Source organism: Parus major, chromosome 2 (genome assembly GCF_001522545.3).
Source record: "Parus major isolate Abel chromosome 2, Parus_major1.1, whole genome shotgun sequence".
NCBI classification, from domain to species: Eukaryota; Metazoa; Chordata; class Aves; order Passeriformes; family Paridae; genus Parus; species Parus major.
The window spans coordinates 98,575,638-98,591,754 of NC_031769.1; the positions used below are offsets into that span (position 1 = coordinate 98,575,638).

A 16,117-nucleotide genomic window follows, 5' to 3' on the forward strand; every position below is an offset into this window, starting at 1 on the left:
TTCCCTTACAAGACCACATCAGTCCTTCCTGCTCTAAACCAAACCTCATTTCAAAGCAAACTTTTCTGTCATTAGGCTGTCATCAGTCAAGCTGTGCTCTGCTACAAAGAGTACTGTGTTTAAAAAAAAAAAATGAAGCCAAAATACCAGGTCCTGTGAATTTTCCTTTGAAAGGAGATCAAGTTCATCAGGTCTTACTAAAGCCGTATCACTAAATATAATAAAAACTAAAGCAGGTAAAAGTAACAACTAGCTCATGAGACAAAAATAAATTATTAAAAGCACACTAAGTGCAGATCGGTGTCTGGAAATGCTTGCCAGCTACAGGATTTCCATTTTGTACTGAAGTTCATAACAGAACTTCCCTGATCTGTGTGCCAAGTTGTATAGGAAAACCAGAAAGTTTTGGTCATCTCTGATATACATCTGCCATAACTAAAAATATAACTAACTAAATAAAAATATAACTAAAAGTATGCAGCCAAAGTATCAAAGATGCCACAACAAAGTAGTTTTTCGTTTGTAGGGTGTGAGACTCTAGTTATGTCAGTGCCTCTACCACCTGCATCTGGGAGACCTCTCAGCATTCCTAGAGGCAATGCCATCATGCCTAATATTCAGGCTGTATGGATGGCCTTGGACAAGTCTAATCACTGCACTGACCGTATGGTTGAGGAGCTGTAAAGTGAGGTCAAAATTAAACAGCAAAGATTTACTATTCTTTCATATTTATTTTTTTAAACTGAAGTCTTGGTAAGATTTGCCTGCTAAACCTCAAAAATCTCACTGTTCTATGATACAGGCTGGCCCACTGGGGATCACTGGGTATTTATGTAAGAAATCCTTTCTTTTGTCATGTTTAGGATATTTGCTTTGAAGGGTATTTGTGTGCAAACACATGTTCTTCTGAATTAGCTTAGACAAAAAGGCAGACCAACTTGCAAGAGTGAAGGAGTCTAAGTGGTGCTGACTTTTTCACATTTCAAATGCAAATTATTTATTCAACTACACAATGCCAAGTCATTTAAAAAAAACCAACCTCTATGAGACACATTCCCACAGCTAACCCTTCTGTAAGTACAGAACGGAGAAACTACATTAAAATGCTACCTAAAAATCCTATTTTCTTAGTACTTAAGGCAAGTATATTAAGGCAAGTTTATACAAGGTCATTTGCATAATAAATATAAAACCAGTATTAAATAGCAATAGCTTCTTCTAAAATGGCTTGTGACGCCTCTTCTTCTGACTTGATGAACATTATACAAATACATGCACATAATTCTAAATCAGTTATAAAGTCCTAAACACTTTTTCTGTCAGAATAGTCTCCATAATTCTGATAAACTATAAAGACAACATTTAAGAAGCAATAATAATACATGCAGAAACCATGCTTATCTCTATTTCCTAAGCTTTTATATTAAGATTTGACCTAAAACTTACATCCATTAAGACAGCAGATGTTCAAATGCTTACTATAAACAAGAAAACCGGCATCATGTCCAGAATTTTGGAAAGAAAACAAAAATTATCACTGTGTAGGAGAGACAACCTGGCTGCAACACTCCAACACACACCTTCAATAAAGACTGGAGAGGAGGAGACTGGAACACGCCACGTTATCGCAGTCCATCTGAAAATACTATAGAGCCATTGCTTTATGAGCCAATAAACTGCATTTCCAAAGGCAGAACAAAAACTACACCAACTTTGTCAGAAGTTATTAAACAACAGCACAATACAGTGAGCTAGTTAAGCTTCATGACATCCTTCAGTATTTTGTCCCTGCTGCTCTTCTTCTCCCCAGAACCAAACTGAGAAATGTGTGAATATGAACAGATAGTTCACGTTTTTATATGTATTACCTCAGGATCAAATATTCAAGAGAGCCTGCAATTTGCCGGGACAACTGCAGGAAATGTGTTTTTCAGCCAGACATATTCAAACCACTGCTTTCTTCATGAACATTAATGAAGTGTTGATGCATCTAAGGTCTTCACACAAAAGGATACAAGCTGACAGCAGTGGCAAAAACACAAGAGGTTTGGCTGGTATTAGAAACACGGATGTGAGTTTGATTTTTCAGGATGATCCTTTGTTAAGAGCCAATTTCAGTTGTGCAATCCAGCAGGGAACATCATATCTCATACCAAATTCAGGGTATAAGCTCTGCAATACAGCTGAACAACATTTGTCTTCAGTAATCATGATGCCCTGCACTTTTAAGATTTACACTAATTAAACTAGAAAAGGTCACACAAGTGAAAATGTTCATGATTTGGGAAAGACTTCATAACAAAATCTTTCCTGTCTATCACTAATCTTCTACACACAATAACTGTCACTTTGACAAAGTGTCTCTGTCAGCCTGCTTGTGATTACACACAAGAAGCTTCAACCTTTATCCACTGAAGAGTTCATGAGCTTCCTCTCGCAAACTTCAGTGAGACAGAGCCACAAGAGAGAGGAAGAGGAAGCAAAACCTCATGATTAGTTTGTCATCTGTTCAGGAAACAATTTCTTTGTAGTTTAAGAACTTCATATTTAACTTAGGATTTCAGTATTGAAATTCCAGAATAAAAATATGTCTATATCTACACAGATAGGAAAAAGAGGAGGCAGAAAAAAACACCTTGGTTCTAATCCAAGTATTTGAAAATCAGCTTCAGTGTGGTCCCCAGTTCTTACAGCTCTCTTTTCTCATGGGTTATCTGATAACATTGTTATCCTTCCAGTTCTTGAAACCTTAAGACCCTCTATAGAGGGTCCACTCCTTCCTCACTCCATATAGCACCTCGAAAAAAAATAGGATCAGAAAGCATTAATTATATCTTTAAATTCTGACAACAGCCAGAGAAAATTTCTTTAAAATACTTCTGCATTTATAGATAACTGAATGAGATTGGTGAGAAATTGATCTGTCTTTAGTTTAATTAGGAATTTGAAAAGATGCTGAGGTCAAGCCCTATGTTCTGAAGTCCTTCCTGAATCTGAATAAGCCTCCAGCCATAACCTGGAAAACTGCTCCCTCTCTGAATCTCTTCTTCTCCAACTTTTCTTATTATGTAGAAAACTTTTTTCCCCAACAGCCTGCTTTCTTTCAGGTATTTAATGGGTGATTTCAAAGAAATAAAAGGATGAGGAGAAAAAGGTTCCTACCCTTCACATCACAGAGACTGCACAGGATCAGGAGGAAAGTCTGCATTGCAGCACAATTCTATCAAACCTTTGGGCCTTTCAAAGGCTGCATAAATGCCTTCCTATTGCTGGAGGAGGTGAAAAAAAAAAAAAAGAATCAGACAATCTAACCAGCCTGAGAACAGTGGGCTTAAGAGTAAGTGTTCATTCAGCAAAGACGCTGACAGAGCAGGTGAAAATAAAATGCTTTCAGAACCTTCCACAATCTATTTCTGGATCAAGTTCTCAGCTTCATATGGTTTTCTGCCATTTTGAGCTACACCTTAATGTAACTACCTCTTCAAAGAGTATTCAATATAGCAGACACAAAGAAAAACTGCACAAAGTACCAAAAACAAAACCCCACAACTACATATGAACCCAAGTACATGTGTTGTTGCCATTCAGCCCAGACCCAGGAATTTTTTCCCAGGGAAACAAACTTTAACTTAAACAACTCTTACCTGCTGTACAACATAAAAAGGAAACCCCAACAATCTAGCACCTTGTGTAAGGAAACCATATTCTCAAGGGGAGGAACTAACATGCATAATATATCAGAATATACTAGAAATCTCCAATAAACTCACTTCCAAGACAGCCATGCCATAGCTATTTTTCAACAAAACCCAACAATCAGACTAAAGCTACATTCGTCTCCCTCCTCATATGCAGGCTTTCAGGATATATTCCTCTTTTGTCCTGATCTTCATCTTTTCCTTTTTCCATTAGGACACTACAGACTGCAAAGGCTAAGAGGAAGTACGCCTGAGCCAAAAGAATTTTCAGTCTAAAGAAAACTGGTACAAAATGAACTTCAGAACTGCAAGTTAAGAGGAAGTTGGTCAAATTCAGTGTTCAGAAAATAGAGCATAAGCTTTTCTGTGGGAAAGCTTCTCCATAGTAACTAAAACTGCAATCTGAGCATTGACTCCCTGTCAAAAATACCCTCAACATAAAAACAAAGTACAAAAGCCTCTTAAAAGCGAGAGATTTCAATGACCCAAAAAAGAGGACAAGAGGAGGATCCTCTAAGCATATACAACTTCTCTGCTGCTGATCTATTTCACTAATAAGGAATGACAGAAAAAAAACATAACGAAAGATTAGACAGCTATTTAACATGTACCAGGTAACATTATTATGGCAATTAATAAACTGGTGGTAGTACTTCTCCAGCAAGAGGTAGGATCAATGCAGCTGACTCTCAACATTACAATTAGGGATCAGAGAACTGTTCATCCCTTAAAACTGCTAACCTTTAAAAATTGGTCTGTAGTTTCTCATGCTGAGTCTCTGCCTTGTCTTAATTTTAAAAGGATTTTCATTTCAGTCAGAACAACACCATTGTTTCACAAAGGAAGAGAGAAAAATAGCTTGTTTAGTCCGTGCTTAAAAGACAGACTTTATAAGAAAAGTTTCAAAGACTGGTGTTTCCAAGAAAGGGTCTGGTGCAGTTTTAGATAAAGAAAATCCCTTCTGTGACCCTCAGGGTAATTTCTAAATACATCTCCCATGTCTTTCAAAAGATCCAGATTGCTCATATTCTTTAAAATACAGCTGAGGTCCTAAAAGGGTCTGATCTGACCGACCATTCCTTCTTTCCCACCCCACAAGGAAGAACCCCTGAAGAAACGTACCATTTATTATGAAATTGAAAACAAACCAAAAATAAACCTCCACACCACAGCCCACTGTATTTTTCCAAGATCATTAAGTACAATCTTGAAATAACTATCCAACCTTCAAAGGATTTCTCTACCCTAGCTGAAACCAGGATAGAAACTTTCCTATTTTTTTAAAGTAATTTTTGCAACTGATCTCACTTGAAAACTTCCTAATTGAAAACATAAGTAGAGCCAAGAAGAAAATGTGATACACCACAAAATCATGCAAAATCAATTAAATTGATATAAGTGTCAATACATCCATTTTTTGAACAATAATATCCCTCATATCAAGAGGCTACAAAATAAAATCTTGATGAATTTTTCTTTAAAATCCATTATCTTTTCATGCTCTGTACAATTTGTAATAAATTATCCCCAGCTTCAAAATAGTTCATTCCTGTGAGGCTGGTTTCAGTTTCAGGACTGCAACTGTGTGGTAACCGCTTCTCTTTCTGTTGTTTTCCATTTCTAAACGTAGGCTTTGATCCCCTTGGTCTTGCTGGTAGAGCAGTCGCCTCACACACACAATCTCTCTTTGAAGCCTTCCAACAGTGCCAAGAAAGAAGCAGGCTATGGCAGCAGGCTCAGTATTCTCTGGTTATGCAACAGATTAGATCATTATCAACAAAACTGGATGCCTCCAGCAGAGAACAGAAATGAGGAATTTGAGAGGGAGTTTTTTCTTTACTTTTTGTATTAAGGGTGGCTGCTTGGTCAGTTTGAAAGGAGGAAAAGGTTACCTGCAATAAAGGGCTGGTCATATCAGAGAAGATGACACGTTAGTGAAAAGCTCCATAATAAATATTCCTGTCACATTTATTACTCAGTTCTATGCCTTCCTTGGCACAAACGTTCTGCCATTCATTGTGCAATGCAAAAGAAATATTTGGCTCAAACTAATGCCAGTAATTTAAGAAGTCTGATTTAGCCACATGGATTTCATTCCCCATAGATGGATGACCATGTGCCAACAGGATGCAGGAGAAAAGTCTGGATTCTCACATACCTGCAGGGAGAATCTGTGCTTCTTATCTATGATATATTCATTTGCCCACAGCCTGTGCATGTGGATATCCCACACATCTGTCACACTACTGTCTTCTTTAGTTGCTCCAACAAATTTTAAATCGTCAATTAAAGATATTGCCGTTCTGAATTCCACTTCAATTAGAGGATAAAGTACCTACTGATTGGGTGTGGAGTGAAGATAGGGATTTTGAGTCTTTATATAACAACAGAAAAATACATACATTAATTTCTTCAGGAAATGCCATGTATAGCTTCATCTTACAGATAATTTGGGGAAGAAGTGCTACACTGCATGAAACAAATCCCCCAAGTCAAGTTCTGACAACGAAGAGTGAGGAGGAAAGATTAGAGAATATAAAACAGATTAAACAATTTACTGGTTGTATGTAAGAATTCAGTCACTGAGGCTTACAAATGCATGCAAATAAAACAAAAAGGCTATAAGAATCCTAACTAAAAGCTTTTATAGCTTCTACAAAAGACATTAAGAGTATTTAGATACTGGTTGTAGAAAAAAAGTAACTACGAAACAGTTTAATATAGAAAAAACTATATGGTTGCTCTTAATAAGAGAGGATATTCTTGTGTTAATTCTATATTATTATAAATTTGTAAAGTTAGAAAGCACTACAGAAGTTGAGTTTTGCTTTTCAAGTTCCCAAAAAATTAGCACTAAAAGTATTGTGCATCAGATTATATTACAAGATGAATGTAACACTAAAAATAACATTACCCAATAAAAGAAGGATTATTAAGAATGGCAGAAGTTATGTGACAAGTATAATTTGTGTACAAATGCATATTAACACAAGATCATCAGTAGCTAAAAGAAATCTAGAAATCCAAAGCTCAGTGTTTCGGGCTTTATTTGCACAAGATACTTTCCAGAAATGAGATTACTTTTTTTTTGTTTGTTTTTAAATATATCTTATACATCTGGAAAATATTAGGTCAAAGAAATTATGAACATAATAATGAGCTCTTAGTACTCACTTGTTACAGTCCTTGTTTGACATTAGCCATGAAGAATCAGAAAGCCAGGTATCCCTGTCCCTCTTAAGCGATTGTACAATACTTTATTGTGTGATATGACTCTTTAGAAGCACAGACCTAAATAAAATCAGGTATTTAACTGGACTGCCTTCATCTCTATCTTTATCCCACAGTTAATAACAATTAAAAACCACATAAGAAAAAAAAAATAACTGGCATTCCCCCCAAATCATACCAGAAGAAAAATCACTGATGAGTCAAGCTAGTCTCTAAGTGGGACACAAAGTATGATTCATAAGTCATTGCTTCGGGTTTAATTCTTGAGAAAGAAAAAGCTTCATCAATAAAATAAGACAGATACTCAAACTCTCATTGCAGAAACCTAACATTAAACTCACTGTGTCTTTTCATTCTGAATATTTCTGCTATGTGTGTTCACCACACGGGTTTGAAGCCATGACCAGTAACCTTCAGCAGCTCCTGCAGCAGTGAAATCTTGCAGAGGACACTGAGAGTATTGGGCCACATTCCTGGGTTGCATTCTACACAGCTGCAGGGCATAAGCTCTGTGTCCACCACTGGGACAAAGGGAATGAGACCTTTCTGACTGAAACCACAACAGAAGACTAATTACGGCTCAACTCGGTCATTGCCAGCATCAAATTTATCCAAGCAGATGAGAGCCACTAAATCTGCTTAATTTCCTTTTTTCTTTTTTTTTTTTTTCCCCAAATATAGTACGTAGGTAAACTGGACTAGAACACTAAAAAAAGATGAGTCCAATCTGATGATGGCAGAGGAACCAAGAGGAACAAGAAGCACCACCACTACTTTCAGAAAACAGATCAGATACTAAGCACTATGTCAAAATTACCTCTAGGCCACAGCTTTTGTAGCAAACTGGGTTTTCAAGGGCATTCCCCCTCCTCTGCACTGCATATTTATCACATGCCTTTCTTTTAGCCCACATCCAAAAACAGAGGCTTTGTGCAGTAATTCTATTTTCGGCCCAAAGGACATTTATGACAATAATATTTTTAATATTTAAAGCATAGTAGAACATACACAGAAGTCTAAATCAATAAAGAAACAAAAAATAAAGACCAGGGAGCCTTTTTCATTAAGGAGGTAATAATATAGTAAAAGGATCTATAAAAACCCTCTTTCAAAAGCCTGAATGACCTTGCTGCTCACTCACATCCTTCAAGCTGACCACTGAAAGAAATATAAAGTAATATACATTTTTCCACATGTTCATGGCAGTCCAAATGACAGCCCTGACACTGGAAACAGACTGGCAAAATATTTTATTTATCTTTAACCTCAGCTATGAAAAATGGGAGAAAAAAAAAAATAAATTAAAAAGCCAGGCTGCTGTTGGATGTTTCACAATTTAATCATACATCATATCTGTACTGCAGAAAACATGCAACAAGACTAAACTTCTAAAATGTATTTGGATTTAAATGTATGCTGCTTTCCCTGTACTGTCAGCTAGCAGGCCTTTAAAGGAAGATTATCAAAGGCACTCCTGTCACCACGATGTGAAGACAAAATAAGTGAGCACGACCTTGAGTTCTCCCTTCGTATCTCATGGCATATTTTCTTACGTATTTTTAAATTATCCAAACAGTAAGTACTAACATGGACATTACTGAATACACATGCTTTTGAATAGGATGATGAAAATTACTTGAATGAGTGTCTTTTGGTTTATGTGCTCATTTACATTCCCCTCAGGAATAATACATTAGCAATGTCACTGCTATGAACAAGTAGGTGACATATCAATAACTATCATCTATTAATAAATACTTTATTCATTCCATGAGGTTAATCTTCATATGCACCCATGAGGCAGAAAATTATAGTGAGTGTTTCCACTGGGGACGCTAAAGTCATGTTATAGACTTGTCCTGGTCCATGCAGTGATGCAGGTGTCAAAGCCATAAGTAACAAACTGTCAGAGACCCTGCCTCCCAATCCTACATTCTAATCACTGAATTTTACCCATCTGATGTAGGAAACTAAAAAAATCACATTGTCTTATTATAACTGAAATGTAAAATTGCCATTTATTAAAAGCTGTTAGAAGCTTAAAGATAAACTTGCCACTAAAAGGAGAAACAATTAAATCCCATGATTTATCAACTGGTCTCTCCTTTATCTTCCAAGGACATATGTGTGGTAACTGCTACAGAGTTATTGCTCCCTCAGATTAACACAGACCATTTTTTGGAATAAACATCTTTTATAAGGAACTTGAGAATGTTTTCTCTGTCTAAATTTATTGACTTCTCTTTACCTGGCTCCTAGTTCTCAAATACTCCCTGGAATGTGAACAGAACTCTTATGAGATAATGCTACTGTTGCCAAGAAAAGCAGGAGAAATATTGAGTTTAAAAAAAAAAAAGATAAATGTTTAACTGCACAGTGCAAATTCACTGCTCATTTCCCTAGTTTGTTTCTAATAAGATTAATAAAGTAATGCGTAGGTAGTCACTCCTCTGCTTCTACAAGAGTGTAGCAATTGCCTTCAGAAAGGAGGAAAACTCTTGTGGTACTCACAAGTTGCAACAGCAACTTGTAAAAAGTATAATGTATGCATGTATATAATGTATGTAAAAATAAAAGTAAGATTCTATCCATATGCTAAATGTTTATTTCTACCGCATCTCTCTTAGCTCAGTAAATGTTTTTAAACTTACCAGGACACTGACTTGAAGAACTCCCTTTAAAACTAGTAAGAATTTTATGAACAAATCCCTTAACTTAGCTTTCAGACCTCTACCCATGAGTTAAAAGAAAAATTAGGTTGCAAATCTTGCAAGATTTCAAGGAATCTGGAATGTCACTTTACATCTACCTTTAATGTGTGCATGCAGCAATATCACCCAGAATCCAGGAGGCAAGAATGCGAGAAATAGGCAAGTTCTAAGGAATTTTTAAAAATCAGTTAGCAGCTGAGCATGGAGATTTGAATGGGTTCAGAGGTTTGTGAAGATTTCTTCCATCTCAATTGTCAACTGCTTGCTCGTGCTGAACGTACTGATGAGGAAATCCTCAGAGCATGCAGCAGCAGCCCACTGCAGGGACAAACGTCATTGGGAATGTTCCAAGAAAAACTTTGGTGCCTGAAGAGTTCTTACCTTTCCACAAGTTCCTTAACGTAAAAGGAAATTAATGTGACAGGTTCTGGTAAGCAGAGACAATGTCATTCTTCTGTATTACCTCACCCAAGAACACCAATTTTCCCATTTTTCAGCTGACTGAAGACCAGCTTCTTCTAGTACAGCTGTTTCCTCCTACAGGAACACTCATTTCCACGGCTGCTCTAACAATTAGAAGACAACAGTAATCACTGCAAGTACTATAGGCCTATATACCTCATCACACACACACACCAAACACTGCTCATTTCTACCATGAATTTCCAGTTTTAAGGGAAGTAGATCAATCTTCACAAAGTCTTGAACACAGCTCTCATAGCATATTCTTCCACAAGAGCTGGGCCAATACAAATGTTATTAAAAGCAAAGGGAAGGGGTTGGATTACCAATGGAATCATATAAGTTATGAAAACCATACAAGCAAATGTCAGTTTCGAAACAAAATACTAACTGTCCTCTGTGTAGGCAAAAAAGCAACAAGTAACATATTCCTTGATGAAAAACACTCCTTGCAAGCCAGAAAGCAAGCCTAAACTGAAAATACAGGATTAAGCACTTCACCTTGTCTTGTTGGGAGTTTCACTGAGCACAACAGGAATATTCCTGTGTGCTTTATGCAAGGGTGTTTACAGGACAAGACTGAATTGCTGAGCCATTATTTTACTTGTGGCTCAGGAATCACTCCAAAGCAAGCATGAGAAAGAATACAGCAACATATATTTTCAAAATTAATCAAATGCATAATAAATTTTAAGCCATGAAATTTTGAATTTTGAAAATTCAAAAGTTCAGCTCTAGCCCTTCAGTCAATCATCAAGATTAATTACTGCCTTGCTACTAGTCAGTAGTGACAGACAAGTAACTTCAAAGTCACTATCACACAGCTCAAAAGCTAAATACTTCTTCCAAAAGTAAATATTTCAAGAATGAAAACAAATTCCTGCATATTGCTGATAGTACAAATAAGCAAACAATACACAAAGTCCATGGTTTTCTGGTCTAAATACATTTTTCTGTAAAGGGACATGTTTGCTCATATGTGAGAAAGGAGAATTAAAGTAGAGGTCCCTTACCTTTATTTCCACTGGGTACCACATGGTGGTAGCCAATCCAGTGTACACAACGAAATGGGATCCAACAAATCTTATCTACCAAAGTGAATGTTCTGGAACCTCACATTGATTCTCATATCTCAGAAGCCAAGATTATTTTTATCTTCTAAACAAAAAATTATTCGATGCTTATGAGTGTGCACAACATTTAAGACTGTGTCTCCTCATCTTTTAAATTCTTGATTAAAAACTACCTCTTGAACTTTTCCGTAATACTTCTTGCCATGCAGTTTAACAATTTCTCTTGTGTCAATGCCAATAAGGCAGTATTTGATATGACTTCCCCCAAAAGCAAGCCAATCACAAAAAAATATATCATCTTTAGAAGATGCATGTGTTCATGACGTTTTATTTTCTCTTCATGTATGAGAAATTCTGAAATTTGAACCATCCACTACAAGAAAAGAAGCAACCTCTAACAACAAGAATTTAATCTACCCAAAATCCTCTTCAAGGGTCTCCAGAGAACCAGGACAACCCAGCATTTCATGGCACAGACTCCAAACCACTGAAGCAAGCACAAGCTAGATCGGAAGAGTTAAATAAAGCAGCTAAAATTCAGCAGCATCACAAGCTATTCCAGACTACAGTTACTGTAACCTACACTGGGTGTCCTCTGCATAAGCACCAGTGTGACTTTGTGGACTGCTGAGACTCAGTCTGTTGCAACTGGCATAAGTTGCCACAGGCGAGTAATCACAAGAAACTGACCTTGGCAAAAGCACATTTTACACTTCACTGCTGTTCAACTGTGTTATACTAAAGAGAGAGCAAGTGAGCACAAGCAGAAGGGGGAGGGAGAGAGAACAAAGGGGGATAGAGAGCATAAAAGTGAACGCAGCCATTTTCAGCTTTACCTGCTTTTAAGATTTTAAGAGAGGTACATCACACCTCCAGTGCACATCACAACCTACACATGGTTACATTAATTCTGCATAGTATCATTTTCAAACCATCAGGGCCTGAGGAGATTTTTTTGGGGGGGAGGAGAAAGAAAAAAGACTAAGTACTAAATTAGAAGTTAATATCTAAAAAAAATTCTCCCAACAAGGAGGAGGAAAGTATAGAAGACAATTAGAACTTCACATTTTCCTACTACTGGATTAATGCATAAATGAGGCTTTTTAAATTGATCTCTGCTCCTGTTTGGCTACACCTGTTGAGAGCACATTTTTGAATCAGCTGCACCTAATAAAGCCTAAATGTATTCCATGAGGTGTGCAGCAAGATACCATAGTCCTAATTTTTAGTATTTCAGCTCAACCTTAAGTTCAGCTCTCAACAGCTCAGCAGCAATTTGCAGGAACTAGTATGGTAAAATCCCCACTGCTGCACATACAGCCGTGTCTGGCTTTTCTCAACCATCTTTGGTCTCCGATGGCTTGAATCAGTTATTTCCTGTAAGATAGTTTTCTTAGTTTCTGCATTACTTTTCTTTGGTATTGATTACTTCATCTCCAAAGAAACAGGGCCTGGCAGAGCAAGATGGCACGGGATCCCATCATTAGTGCTAACCCACATCCTGCCCAAATTTTACAGCAAGTTTAACACAAGGATCTAACCTCGAGGGTATGCTGGGTTTCCAGGACATTCGCTGGTTGAAGCAAAATATGCAGAAGCTTTGTACGAGTTCCAAAATACAGAATCACTCTCCACTTGAGAAGTGTACAAGGTATGCAAGTCTAGACAAAATAAAATGAGACCACATGCATTTTGTATCTGCTTCCTTACCACTCTTAGGTCAGTGACCAAAGGACTTGATGCAGTTTCTCTTCCAGATCTTGAAGACTGCTTTTCTCCTGTGTAGACAGTTTCTCAATTCCTCATCTGGTTCCATAAATAAAACTCAAAACCCTGCAACAAAAGCCAGCCTTTGTTCCTCTCAAACATGCAAACCCTCCACATGTCTGTCTTCACAAAGTCTCCATTCCTCTATTAAAACCCCTCGTCCTCTGTCTCAGTCCTCTAAATGTCATTTCTACCAGTAAGCAGAAGTGGCTTTTTTTGGACACAGCCATGTTGCTACCTTGAACCATTCCCTTCTGACAGAGTCTTGTCACGGTATTAATGACCTCCCCTGTCACTGGCCAGGCAGATCCAAGACTCAGCCCTGACAGCAGATGGCTGATTCACACACACTGACGCTCCGCGACTCAACAATGATATGATCACTCTTACCCTATAAATTATGAAAACAGCAATTCTATGAAGCATGACCTAAAATTTCAAGGGACTGAAGTATTTCCAAGTCTGAACTTCAGATCTGGGTCAAAAAGGTGTCAGCTGTGGATCTGCAGAATTTTAATCATCTCATCAGACTGTAGCTCTCCCTCCCACAACACATGATGTTTGCAAGGCCCATGGGCATGCTTCCTGACACTGAGGCAGGACGGTCACAGAGGGCTGGATGGACCACAAAAACACTCACTGCTTCTGTGAAGCGTGTGAGAAACTCTTGTAGGGTCTAGACAGAGAGTAAATTGATGTCTGTCACATTTTTCTGACTGCACTTGGTCACAAAATAGACTTACTAAAATTTTTATTTACTAAGTCCTATAGTAATTAGTAGCAGATAGAAAAAGATAAAATGGAAAGGGCACAGTAGTTCTGCAACAATTTCTGTGGGCCCTCAGGCTTGGTTACCTATGGTTGGCATTTCTCACAATGGCACACAGCAAAAGAAAGAAAAGGGTGACAAAAAAAATACCTGAAGGGTACTCTTATCCACAGGAAGAGCAAATCTCTGTTTATACTAGGCCAAAAGTAAGCAGATATTTATATTACACAAGAGCACCCTCAGCTGAATGTAAGGATTTGACATCTCTTACTTCTTCAATGCATATCCCAAACAACAGGTTATTGAATTAGTCTCTCTCTTTGCAGCTCCCTGTGGGTCTCCCAAACCACATCATATTTTAAATGCATGCACCAAGCAGTACTGTTTGAGTCATTTGACTTTGTAGTTCACTAGGTAGGATCTCATTTTCAAGTAATTTTACTCATTAGGCAGAACAGAAACATTAACTGGGTCTTCCCCATCCACAATGCTGGCTACTGTGGGCATCTCTCTTCTCTTTCTTCTTCCTTCCCCATCTCTTTCATATAAGAGAATTACTTGAAACCAGTACATTTCCACAAAATATACAAGGGCTGACAAATCAAAATCTTTTGACATCTAAAAATTACTAGGAAGGTTTAGTTATAGAAATGTATACATGGATATGTATCTATGCAAAGTATCCAAAGACAATGATCCTGTGGTGTAATGTGGTTGAAATGTTACGAGAATGGGATTCATTTGACCAAAGTATTCTTCTACTGGAAAAAGATTAGTTTGTTTGAATTACATTTACCTTTCTTGAAGTGTTTTAGAAAGAAGTCTTGTTTAGTTCAAACTCATCCAATACAACATAAGGATATCCTTGAAGTCCAGAGCGTCAGGAGAGTCTTGCTTTTCCTTCTAGTTGTGAATATTGAGTGTGATCTACAAGAAAAAGAAAGTGGGGGTAAAAATGTTTGGCAAGCAATCCTTTATCTTTTCAATGGCTCAGTATTTTCAAAATCCTTACAGAAAATGGCCCTGACTCCAGATGTTCAATCAACCAATCAATCAGTCAAACAATTGCTACTTGGTTTCCAGAAAGAATTCAAAGATTTATTTTTCCATTCAAATATTCTATCTCTCTCTCTTCACTGTCTTAAAAGAAGATACTAGAGTGAAAGATGTGATTTCCACTCCTTATTAAAAAAGAAAGAAAGAAAAAAAACTAAAAAAAAAAAACTTGCAATGTACAGTTTGCATTTTCTGCTATAAAGTTAAATTTAATGTCAGGGAATTTATAACTTTATGTTAGAACCTACGGAACAGAAAGGCTATAGTTTCTCTGATGTGAAGTGCTAATACACTTCACAAAGCCAGAAGCAACTCCTGAAACGGAACTAAACCATGAAAAACAAAAAATACCCTTTTCTCCTACTAGACATTTCAATTAATCAACAGCTATTAATTCAACTAGTGAATAAGTTAAACTCAGCAGCTTTGTTGAATAAGCATGGTTTATTCTGGAAACAGCTGTGAGAAGTTCACAAAAATTTATTCTTTGCACTGTCCTGCTATGTCTGGAGTTTCCAGTTTTCTAGGGAACATAACTTTTTCTGGACAGCATGTGGAGCCCATAATTTTGCAGATACTCTTTGGGTATAGTATCAGCTTAGTCCTTCTAGTTCTTTCAGTAACAGGAAGCAAACTCACAAAAGCTTTGCCTCAGATTTCACAGGCATGTGTGTGCCTCTCTCTCAGTACCCAGGCCGACGTGCCAATATGTAGGATTAAACTTTTTCCAAGGTTGAATAAGCCACCATCTGTCTATCTTGTGTGGTGCTGTGCGCCATCCGGGAGACTTGTCCCTTAGAGCATGTTTCTACCATATGTCACTCCTGAGTGATCAGTTATGCCAAGACATTTGGGAAAAAATGACTAAGTCGAGCTGGAAAACCCTTTCCGAATTCCAGAGGAGGTGTGCCAAGCCTGTATTTGCAAATAACTTTGCATCCACTGGTTTTTGCATATATTGTGTGTAATAATAAACAGTAACTTTTACCCAAAGAGACATGAGGTGCCTGCCCTCCACTGTCCACAACTCAGGGACTTTTTAATAAGCTGAGGGATTCAAGTATGACGCATCTCCAGGATAAATACACAAAACTTTTACAGCGACTTTTATGATTGCTAAAATAAAGTAAAAAAAAAAACCAAACCCAGATGATAAGAATATACTTCAAGAAAGACTTGGCTTGTTATTTTAAAGCCACAACAAACCAGTAATTTCTTTCAGAATACTCAACTGAAAATACCTAAGGCAACTGAATGCAAGGCTTTTTCCTAATAGTAACCATCTAACAATGACCATCTAAAGTGCTCACCTGCATGTAAAGTGTTCACCTAAGCTGTTAAACTGCTGAT

The 16,117-nt window shown here is 37.3% G+C and overlaps 1 protein-coding gene across 3 annotated transcripts in view; it reads right to left on the reverse strand.

The window, feature by feature from the left end:
• LDLRAD4 (low density lipoprotein receptor class A domain containing 4) overlaps nt 1-16,117 on the reverse strand; it is a 282,113-nt gene that overhangs the window by 224,408 nt on the left and 41,588 nt on the right. For 2 of the 3 annotated variants that reach the window (XM_015617170.2, XM_015617168.1), the window contains one exon: nt 14,508-14,638. The gene's annotated coding sequence lies outside the window, so the exon portion shown is untranslated. Of the gene's footprint in view, nt 1-12,885; nt 13,009-14,507; nt 14,639-16,117 lie in introns of those variants that run through there. The other variant, XM_015617169.1, reaches the window with a different exon arrangement.